Source organism: Chiloscyllium punctatum, chromosome 20 (genome assembly GCF_047496795.1).
Source record: "Chiloscyllium punctatum isolate Juve2018m chromosome 20, sChiPun1.3, whole genome shotgun sequence".
Classification (NCBI taxonomy): domain Eukaryota; kingdom Metazoa; phylum Chordata; class Chondrichthyes; order Orectolobiformes; family Hemiscylliidae; genus Chiloscyllium; species Chiloscyllium punctatum.
Window position 1 is genome coordinate 33620994 of NC_092758.1, and position 12286 is coordinate 33633279.

At 39.0% G+C, this 12286-nt stretch overlaps 1 protein-coding gene across 2 annotated transcripts in view; it reads right to left on the reverse strand.

The window, feature by feature from the left end:
• vdac1 (voltage-dependent anion channel 1) overlaps positions 1 to 11118 on the reverse strand; it is a 33929-nt gene extending 22811 nt beyond the window's left edge. The window contains exon 1 of one of the 2 annotated variants that reach the window (XM_072590620.1): positions 10952 to 11118. The gene's annotated coding sequence lies outside the window, so the exon portion shown is untranslated. Of the gene's footprint in view, positions 1 to 10908 lie in introns of both variants that reach the window. The other variant, XM_072590621.1, reaches the window with a different exon arrangement.
• Between the last annotated feature and the right edge of the window lie 1168 nt (positions 11119 to 12286).

Sequence of the window (12286 nt, forward strand, 5' to 3'; positions counted from 1 at the left end):
GGCATAGGTTTAGGGTGAGAGGGGAAAGATATAAGAGAGACCTCAGGGTCAACCGTTTCACGCAGAGGGTGGTGCATGTATGGAATGAGCTGCCAGAGGATGTGGTGGAGGCTGGTACAATTGCAGCATTTAAGAGGCATTTGGATGGGCATATGAAAAGGAAGGGTTTGGAGGGATATGGGCTGAGAGCTGGCAGGTGGGACTAGGTTGGGTTGGGATATCTGGTCGGTATGGACAGGTTGGACCAAAGGGTCTGTTTCCATGCTGTACATCTCTGACTCTTTTGCAAGAGCTGTCCCTATTTACTTCCTTCTTCCCATTAGCTTTCTATAAGATCGTAAGACATAGAAGTTGTTGGCCATTTGTCCAATCAAGTCTGTTCCACCAATGAGATCTTGGTTGATTTGATAACCTTCAACTTTACTTTCTTGCATTATCCCCATAATCCTCAATTCCCTTACTGATTAAAAACTTGTCTATCTCAACCGCAGTCCAGCTTCAACAGCACTGCTCCCTTTAAACTCCACGGCCGTGCATGACAATTGGTATCAGCACGTTGATCGCAGCATTGATTTCTTGTTCAGGAAATCATTGCAGCACAGGCCTTGAAGGCTCACACAGCTGATAAGAAAATTAGAGGGTACACTGTTTAGCAGCCCTCTGCAGAATTAACCCAATGGATCTTTACTGAACTATCTCCAATACCTGTATCTCTCTTCTTGAGCAACGGGACAAAAACAGTTGACAGCATTCCAGGTGTGATTTGACTATTTCCTTGCATAGTTTTAGCAGGACCTCCCTATTTTCATACTCCACCACCTTTGAAATTAAGGCCAATAGTCCATATTCTCTAACTGAACACTTATTACCATTTTGCAATTCATGCTTAAGGACTCCTAAAACATTCCTTGCTGTAGTTTTGTGGTTCCTTCCCCTCATCTAAATAAGTCAGCTCCTCTACTTTTCAAACCAACCTGTTCAGAGAAGTTTTTGCATACCTTTGCAGCCCCATAGTCCAGGGGTAGGGACAGTAGCACTGAGCCACAAGACTGCCCTTATCCCGCCTACCTACTGCTTAATCTTTTGTAATATTACGTTCCATTTACTAAGTTTTTGCCCACTAACTTAACATGTCTTTATCCCTCTGGAGAGTCAGTCATCCTCACTACTTGTTTCCCCACCTATTTTGTCAACCACAAACCAGCATCACAGCTGAACCAAATCTTGCCCTTCCCTAACAATAAATATGCGTTTTCAGCAGTAATGATCACAAAGGGCAGCCTAGTTTATTTTTCCTCTATTGGTCCAGAGGTTTCAAGATGAACCAAAGCTTTCTACTGTTACTCTAAGCCAACTACACATAGAATCTTCCTTGATCTTATTAAATGTCCAGTACCACACTGAGCATTGCTCTCATTTGTATCACAGCATTGGACAAAGTACATTTGTCAAAAACTACATAGGCTTCTGGAGTATAAGTATTAAACAAAAGCATGCAGCGCAACAATATTTTATGATTCTAAGTAAAAACCTTGCATCCCCATTGCAATTCATGAACACTGACAGTTTCATTGTAGTTTTACAATCCGGATGGCAACACCATAAACACAGTGTAAATCTGAGATAGTTAAACCATCCAAACTAGAAAATCTATCAGAATTAATTAAATATTCTGTTGCTAAAAAGACTATTTATTCACTACCCAGAACTGCTAACCATTATTCCATACTTGAAGGGCTAGACTGGCTGCTTCAAAGTAGTAGCACACCCTCCACCAACAAAAAAGTAGAATTTCATTTTTAGGAACAGCCTCTGCATTAATGAATTCAAAATGGAACGCAGACCATTATCCAGTTCTCTGTAAACACTAGCAATCAAGCAAGTTTTTGCTGTTTTAGTAATTGAAGCATTTAAAAGAACATTCTTCAGCAAATTAGATGAAATTCCACATATCCCATGCAGAAATAAACTAGAAAAGCACTTTTAATCCACAGACATCTGCATTTCAACATAGCTTTAGATGAAAAGGCTAAAAACAAACAAACTCTGGGACTGTTTGCTTTAGATCAAGATAAAGAAATAACAATGCTGTAGCTTCACATTTATAGATGATTTCTATATAACTTCCATACTATCCTTGTAACTTGTATTCTCAGGCTAGTTCACTACATTAATGTTGAGAGTAGGTCACAGTCACACTGATCAAGTCAAATCTGCGTCTTCCTCATTCATTCACAAGATGTGGACATCATTGCCAGCATTTATTGCCTATCCCTTATTACCTTGAAAAATAGTATTCTGTCAGAAAGAGTTCCAGGTTGCACTTCTGAAGTTTGATGTCACGATTAAAGGGGAGTGACTGGCTCTGACTGTGACTCTTTTTCTTCCCCTCTCCACAGGCAATCACCTGCCTGCTTCCCTGAGAGGTGGTACCTGGTGACAGTTGCAGTTCCTGCTGTTCTCCTGCTGTGTTCTTGCTCTCTAAGCACTGCTGTGTTCCTGATGAGGATTAGCCTCTTCCCTGCTCTGTATTACTCTCTTGGTCCTGCTATATTCCAATCCTCCACCTGGTGCATGACAGCAGGCAAGCCATGATCCTCACCACAGACCCAACAGGTGTGCCAGCGTTAGTCAAGCAAGGCGACATCATTGCACCAATGAGATAAATGAAACTACTCAGTCCAGAAGAATCAAGACCAGCTGCCACCAACATTACAAACAGATATTTGCACCAAAACTATTGCTGTTATGACAGAGATACAGATAGCTGAACTAAAATAGTCTTTCTATCTCTGTATCCACAATTCAGTAAAATTTACCAGAAGATCCCCAAACAGTCATTCCAATGCTTCCTTACTTGATTTTTGAATAACAAATCCCAGACTATGAATACTTAGTTTCCAGACAAATTTAATTTCTCAAACAAAAATTTGTAACTTATTTTTATTAGATGCACAACTATAACAGAAAAAATAAATACAGTAAGCTAATTAATGCCTGTGCTTTAAAACATTTATTTTCAGCTCCCATTCACACAAGACAGACAAAACACTTGTGAAACGGTTATTGGGATCACCTTCTTGGGTGACCCAGGCAAAGGCTGCAATGCTTCTAACTCAGGTTTCTACTCTTTGGGTTTCCAGCAGCTGATGTATCAGATTATTCAGGGAATTTTCAAATCCTCATGCTATTTCCACAACAGCCCAAAAAAAACAGTTCAAACATGGTCAGCATGGACTGGTTGGGCCCAAAGGGTCTGTGTCCATTTTTTCCCCTGCGTCCTACATCTACATGAATGCAAGATGGGTGCTGGCGAAAAATAAGCTGTTTGGCAGTAGTGTAAAAAAGCATGTTTTCATGTTGTACAAACATTAAAGCAAAAACTTCAATTCTGATTCCACCCTGATACACTGGTCAACTCCACCCAAGGCTTAAACACCATTCAACAAGTGCTATCTACTTGAGCATAACGTCTCTTTCAGACTTGATGGAACCAATTCCCAGGTGTGACCTAGTTAATCGCCACCTTCAGGTATCTGTTTAAACACAATCCTCTTCCCAATTGGTCACTGTATCTGTTGTAACCTTTTTAATCAAGCTCAGCCTTCAATTAGCCTTACAAACAAACAACGCTCATTTAATCTGTCTCCCTTTTAAACAAGCCGTCACCAGATCAACTTAAAATTGAGAAAAGAAAACAAAAATAATGAAAAATCAATGAGGGTTCTAATATCACCACCACATTCAGAGAGACGAATGAGGGAAACAGCTGGAAGACAAAGATACTCTACCAGCATGTTTCCACTACACCACAATACTCACTGGCTATCAAAGTACACTGGACAATTGGATCAATTCCCTTATCCAAGGGAGTTTTTTTCTCAGCACTTGCAGGTATCAACAAAATTCGATACCTCCGGAATGCCAGGACAGCTTTTAGCCACCCAAGGAACAAACACCTCAAACATGATAGGAAGTTAATCATCTACAGAGTGGCAGTGGTATCAGCACTCCTGCATGCAGAGACATGGAAAACTAAACGGACCTCAAATTGCTTGAGAAACATCCATCAATGATGAATCTGCAAAACCACTGGCAGGAAAGATGCTCCAATATCAGTGTTCTCTCTCAGATCAGCATCTCCAATTTCAAGGCACGAGTTATGATCAATCAACGGCATGGAGTGGGCTGAATGGTGGCCACGCTTGACACAGAACTTCCAAAGTAAGTTCTCTACCCAGAGTCATGGCAAGAAGATACCAAGAAGGCATAGGATGTGATCCAAATATATCCTCAAAAGCTACCTAAAATCTCTAGCTCAAGATTGGTCAGGCTTCCATGAACATGCCATTTTGAGTGCCTCTGACAGATCCAGATGGAGATCAAGCACAGGTGGAAGGAGTGTGCAAAAACTCAGGAACTCCACCCATCTGCTTCAGGCCAGGCGGTGTTTACTATCTGTGGCAGTTTATTGAACTAAACCAAAAAACGTTAGTTCTTGCCATCACAGATGCTGCCAGACTTGCTGAATTTTTCCAGCAATTTCTGCTTGCATTTTCAGAGCTAGAATTGAACTATTTAGGCACTTCAGGACCTAAACCCCAGTGTGGAAGAATGTTATCCTTGATCCTGAGAAATGATGCTATTTGCCAGAAAAGATACAGAGATATCATAGGCGTAAAGGCACAGTTGAATAGATCATTTTCCAAAGTCCTCCTGCCTTAGTGTACTGAGAAACAATGCAAAACTCATTGGAATGTTTGACTTGAAATGTAATCGTACATTGTAAATATAACCTTCAATGTGGAGTGAAACAACTCAGATTGCACTGAATGTAATTGATCTATACCGCAATTTATGTAATGTGAATGAAACGTATATCTGCAGATTCCAAGAATGAAGTGCAGTTCGAAAGTATGAGGGAACAGAAACTTAGAAGGTCACATGCATAGATTTTTAAAGGTAATAGCACACATTCTGAGAATACTGTACAAAAAGTGTATGGGGTATCTTGGGATTTGTAAATAAATGTAATGAGTAGAAAAAGTGAAGTTATGCCACACCATTACATAGCCTCAATTAGACATCAAAGATTTTGTCCAGTAGTGTTTCCAAACTTTAGAAATGAAATTCCTTGAGGGTGGAGAGGAGACTCAAAATGGTTCTAAAGATAAAGGAAATTAGCTCCAAGTTTAGGAGGAAGAACTCAATGACCTCCTTCTGAACAATTATAACTTCTAGACTGTTATGTTTTGGCATCCTCTAACAAGGACTATCCTCTGTGTAACGCCTATCATAGTATTAAAAAAAGAATGTTTTACAGCTTGTCCTAACGCTGGGAAAGTTGCCAAAAGCATTTTAGTTAGAAATGCTGAAGCTTGGTATGCTCTTAACCCCAAACTCATCTTCCTTTTCCTTATATGATAGAACAATACCATTTTGTTTGCTTGTGTTATCAGAATCTGTGCCTATCAGAATCTTTCTCCACTCTGGGGGAAAAAAAAACATTGTTTATACCTAATTTATGGCACAATTAACTTCTCCATTTCTTTCCTCCAAAAATGCCAGTTTAGCCGACATGTCTGTTCATATTTCATCCACAATGAAAGTTGCACCATCTTTCCTGTCTTTACCAAGCTTCAATAGATCTTTAGTTAACCAAGCACTTTCCAGCATCTGCAGTTATTGTTTTTAACCACCTTTAGTTAACCAGATGTGACAATGCCCTTTATGGAAGGAAATATCCATCCTTACCTAGCCTGACTTACATGTGACTTCAGATCGACAGCAATGTGGACGGCGCTTAAATGCCCTCTGGATAGCCCTAGAAAGCCACTCAGCTTCAGAGTAACTAAGGATGAGCAATAAATGTTGGCATAACCAGAATGATAACCACGCCCAATGACAAAATAACAATGATGATGTTTCATTTTGTGTCTTCAATTCCACCCATGAATTTGCTCCATCCAACAGTTCATTTCTGAAGAGACTCATTCTTATCTTCTTAATCCCTGAAACTTTGATCAGTGGCTCTCTCTTTAGTCCTTCACTAATTATCATCTGCAAAGTCTCCCACAAGCTACATTGCTCAGCAATTTATATACTCTAAATTTTCTTGCCCTCAAGCTTGCTAGCTGCTCTATAAATTGCTTTGAGACAAACCAACTGTTATTAAGAGCCTGTAGGATTAGTATAACAACAGTTTGGAAGCATAATTAACAAAAGCCATGAGTGTCCCAGGCTGGACTAATGAATATTACTGCTCTTGAAAGGATGCAGTCTCAAGGAATGAAAGTTGTTAAAGAATGAAAATTGTGAAGTATTTTACTCATATGCAACAATCCTTATATGAATTAAATTACATTGTGTTACAGCAGAATGACCTGCATTCTTTAATGCAAATTCGCTGTAACAATTGACAAATCACAGATACTGTTTCTTAAGCGCGAACTTTTAAAACTTTTAAAAAGCATGAATTCACTGTAACACGATTACATGGACAACACTTATAAGCGCTGTTTACTATAATGCGGGGTTGTTCAAGAATGCAACAATTGCGTTATAGAAGAACTGTCAGTATTATCCAGCATCTGAAAGGTACTGATACAAAAACATTAAGGATTAGCAAATTAAAGATATTATTAATGTAAACTCCATTATCTAGCATAATGTGGGATCCTGCTGAGTCAATAATGGACATTGACATTTTATTTAAAGTTCGTTACTTTTGTTCTTAAGTGGATGTTTAATCAATACCATAGGAACATAAATGACAAAATAAAACATACTACGTGAAATTATGTCAGTTGCACAGTTTTGATTAGTGGGCTGGGTAACAAACGTCTTATTATTCGCCATTACTTATTATTAAATTCTAGTTTTACCATTTCCAGCCACAATGACCATCTTCAACTTTGCATCCTACCAAAGTCAATATTAGGTCAATCATTACGTGTTCCCGCTTCACTTGCAACATTATACAATCTCATGTCCTATACATGCAGTAGTCTGAAAGACCTAAGAGACATTTCCTAATCAACATAATAGTTTCAGTTGATCTAGCACTGAACTTTCCTTTCCCTAATCTTTTTCAATGCAATCTGTTCTGATATAATACAATAGTTCCATTCCCTTGTGATTCTGCATAAGAAGAAAATTGCACAATATCCGCATCATTTAAACCAATGGGACCAGAATTGAAGTATAGCCAATACAGGTCAGGGAAATTTGCGTTCTACAAATAATGGTCTAAATTATTCAAATCACATTACAGCCAATTTGCACTGAAGAAATGCACATTATAGCAGAACCGACTGTATCGCTACACACAATCAGACAAATTATGTGATGTTTCCCAAAGTTTCAAGAAACCATTACATTTCCTGTCAAGTAAAAAAGGTCAATATGTGGAAAGAAAAACCTAAGATTAAAGGAAACAATTATAATATACCTATACTTACTTTGTGATGATGCCTCGAATGAATGCATCTATCACCTGTTTAGTTTAAATTATTGGCTGGACTATGATTGTCTTATTTACTTTGTCAGTTTGTTGTACTACCCATGTGCTTAAACTGACAAGATGCAAGTCCTCCATATCCCAGCAACACCATATTTCATAAATACTCTGCCAATCAAATGTGTCTAATAAATACAAACGTTCCAGCACAAGTATCAAGCTTTAATTTTCTTTGAACTACAGAATAATGCCATTGTATCTGTGTTATTCCACAGCTAACACTGCCAGTCTTAACATAGTAGGAGCTATTTGTCCTGAGTCAGCAGACTGGTTACAGAGACAAACCTAAATTGTATCTGACTGCATTGTAATATAAGTTGCTTTCAATTTGAAGATAAACAGGAAAACAAGTTGTGAAGACAGAAAGATTCTGCAAAGGGATATACACAAGTTAAGTCAGCGGACAGAAATTTAGCAGTTTGACTATAATGTGGGAAAATGAGTGTTTATCCACTAAGGGAATAAACAATGAAAGCATATTGTTTTTGAAATGCAGAGAGACTGTAGAATGCTGCAGTGTAGAGAGATTTAAATATTCTTGTACATAAGTCGCAAAATGCCACTATAAAGGTACAGCAAATAATTAGGAAGGCAAATGGAATCTGGTCTTTACTGCAAGAGAAAAATGGTGTATAAAAGCATAGCTTTGATACAACTGTACAGGGCAGTAGTGAAATTACTCCTTGTATTGTGTACAATTCTGCACCTTACTCAAGGAGGAACATAGTTGCAGTGGAATTAGTTCAAGGCAGGCTTACAAGGCTGAATCTTGGATAAAGGGTTTAGTTTATGGAAGTGAAGATGAGCATGTTGGCCTCTTGCTCATTGAGTTTGGAAGAATGAGGGGTAATCTAATTGAACCATGTTAAATTCTGAAGAGGTTTAACACAATAGATGCAGAAATCCCCTCTGGGAATCTAGAACAAGGTGGCAAAATTTAAAAATAAGAAGTCTCCCATTTAAAATGAAGATGAGGAAGAGTGTCTCCTTTCATGAGAGTTGCCATAATTGAGTTTTCCACCCGTGCAAAAAATGGAGGTTAAATCAATAAAACTGTATTTGGAACTGAACTAAAGATTTTTGATTTACAAAGGACCGAAGATTATGGGGGCAAGGGAGAAAGAGTTAAAGTTACTGCCAAATCAGCCATGATCTTACTGTATATTAAAGCAGGCTTAAGCTGTCAAATAGCCTATTTCTACTCCAATTTCTCTTATCCTATTTTACTTATATTATCTAAGCTGACATTTCAGTGTGGTACAGAGGGTGTGTGGAACTGCTTGAGGTTAAATTGAGACTTATCTGCCCTCTGAAGTGGATGGAAAGATCTCATGCTACTTTAATGCACACCTTGCAATAGGTTACACATTTATACTATTATACTGACATGAACTTCAATGCAAGTCATCAGTATGAACGTCTGGTTGGCATGCAGTAGAAAGAAAACACATTTAAACAGATAAAATGCAGAAGTACAAAAGTACTATGCTCATATAACAAGTTGAATTTCATATGTATTATGTTACTTTCTAAAAAACTTATGGTGCATTTGTAGTGCAGTAACATATCATTGGTGCACACGATAGCATAGATTATGTTATTAAACTAAGTCAATTGTTCTGGACTAATCATGCAGAGACCATTTCTTTAAACTCCATGCCAGCACTTTTAAGAATATACTTTCAGTTTATACAAAAAGCATGGAACTAAAAAGCTGGTATCAGTAATTGTATCACCATCATTTTGAAAGAAAAAACCCAAATGCTTCAGTAACATCTTTTAGGAAAGGTTTTCTGTTCTTGCCTCTTCTGATTTATGTTGGTAGATCCATTTCCATACCAATGTGAGTGACTCTGAACTTTCCAACAAGTGGCTTTGCGAGTCATAGTTGACTCAAACACTATGCAGCATTACAAAATAAAAGCCTATCACCACATTTCCCAACAATTGAAAAAGGAAATACTTCTAGCCTACTTAATGACACCCACACCAGAAAATAAAAAATAATCTGCTGTTGCAATTTAGTTAGTTACAACATGATATCCACACAATTCTTAGAAGTTATCATTCAATAATTTAGCTCTGGCTTACAAAATAATTGCTCAGTGATAGTTAACACCCCATTTTGCACAAAAATTAAATTTCGATGGAAAGTCTAAGAAGTACCTCACGCAACATTCTGAAATTTTAAAGTAGCACTATCATGTCTTCATGCAGTTTTATTTCAGGAAGGTGACAAGGGAGGTCAAGCACAGAAAACTCTCAAATATATGAATGGATGGATGGATAAAGATTGTATAATTTTTATTGATTCAAGACCATGTGTCACTTCCCAGCTGAAGCAATGCTTCTCAACTTTTAAAGGCAAAGAATCCCAACAGTACAGATAACCATTGTAGACTCACTTTTCAACATTAAAAACCCACAAATATGTTAAACAAGTTTGAAAGACCATGCATATTAATTTTGATGCTTGATATTTGTTTCCTTTCATTCTCATTGTGCTTTTGAAATTACAAAGCAAACATTTAGGGAGTAATCCTCTCCCCATTGCACAATCCACGAAGGTCATGTTCAATGATACAGAAAAGATGTGGTACAGTCTTTATTCCTGGTATTCCTGCAATGACCTAAACACATTAAATAAAAAGTTTATTATCTGTACTTATCTATCTGAGGTTTCATCAGTGGTGTTAGAATTAATGAAGTTGTGAAAATATCTGACATCTAAGGCAAGTGTTCTCTATAAAGAGAATTTTGACACCATTCGCACAATATCTTCACCTCAAAGTTTCAATCTAAGATTCAGACATGGACATTTTCATGTGTCATCCTAGCCCTGGCACCTGTGGGGAGCTACTGCCCATTCCAAATTGGAATGACTTTTCTTTAGCAAAATCCATTCAGTACATTGGGTGTAAACGGATAGTTTTAAGTACAGTTCCAAACAAAAGTAAAATACGTGTTAAACCTGACATGGCAGACTTTTTATTACAAACCAGAAAGGAGACCGCTTGCAAATGCGGCATTGTTTAAAAATAGTTTTAAAAAGTCTTTGCCCAAAGGATATGCAATAGCTGTCAGTGCTCCAACCTTGTATGCTGTTAAAGGTCACACTCTACCCGCCATCCAACAGGCTCCACCGAGCCGAAAGCATGGATCCTATTCCAGAAATACAGAGCTAACGCCTTTAACTAGCCCTGCCTCTCCAAGGACCCAACCTCGTGGCAGGCGGAAAGATTATGGACCGTAACCCCTGGAGAACAACAGGCAAAAAATGATGCCATCCGCCCACTCCTGGCCCCGGCCTTTACATTTAAAACAAACAAAACCCCTTCGAGCAACCTCCAGAGTTTTCACAACCCTCACCCTTCCCGAACACAGGCTACCTGATGTTTCCACTTCTCTCCAGTGTGATAGGCCCAGACGTACCTCTGAAGAGCGCGCTCTCTCACACACACACACACACCGACCGGGAGGGAGGGAGGCTTCCCAATTTCCAACCGAACGACACAGGAGCAGCCAGTGACCGAGAGAGCGAAAGGGCTACTGCACATGCGCGGGACGACCCGGTTCGTGAGGGTGGGGGGAGAGAGAGGGAGAGTGGCGCGTGCGCAGTGAGGGGCGGCTGTGGAAGGAGGTGGGGGTGCGGATCTGAGGAATGAATGAATGAATGAAGTAGAACGTTTTCAACCGGCCTGTTTCTATACCCAGCCCCGAGATACATGGGCTTGCGAATAAATCGTTTGTTGGTTTTGGAATGGCACAGTGTGAAGTTCCTGATCTTGATGAAATATTCGTAAATGGGTTGAGATGATGCTTGTGTGGACCGTCAGCAGAGTAGTCAGACAGTGCTAAAGCAGTGAGCAAATGGGGGATAAATTTATTGGATTTTTTTTGTTTCAAGTAGGGTATGTTTAATGTTTCCCACAGACTCCGCACACAGACACTGACAGAATGGCAAGCTAGCCGGTACACTCAGGTTACAATTGCATTTCTCCAAACATGCCCTTTTTACAAACAAAAATTGCATTGTCATTGCAGTTAAAGTTACGCAATAAACGTAGTGAGAAATAAACTAATCAGTCTAGTCACTTCGTTCGGCCTCTATATATGCAATGCACACTCATTAAATTTTGCTGGTTTTATTATTATGTGTGTATATTTCTGGCTGTTCCTGTGATATCTGCTCGTTCCGATGTTGGTGCTTCTTTTCCAGGGAGTTCCATTCCTGTGGTGATGCTGTTGCCTTTGTCCCTCTTGTTGAGAATCCCTTTCTGTTACTGGGTAACAGTGGCTTTCAAGGACTGATGATCATTCTGTACTCTATAGGTAGTGAAATCGATTCTTCCTGATGTACTGCCTCCAATGAACGCACAATGTCTTAGTTGTACATATATGTGGCTGCAACATCTAGTCATTCATGTCACCGCGTACAATTTGAGGTGATAACTGCTCTACGCAGATCCCAACTTACTGCTTAAGCTGATTTGTTTTGAAAGCACGGAATGTTTGCATTCTGACCTGTTCTCCAATGCTCAGCTCTGGCCGTGGCTCGGCAGTTTTAACTGGTGTGGTCAAATTTGGTTTTCTGCCATTTCACCTTTTCTTTGTGCATAATGATAGTCTTTGGATTGGGTGACCTTTCGTACCTTCAGTCGGTGTATTTCTTCATTGAAGCATTGCCTTGTACAATGATGTACTGAATTTTCTCAGTTTCTTTATGATCCCTTTGGCGCTTTGAACTGCAGATTCAATTTTTCTATA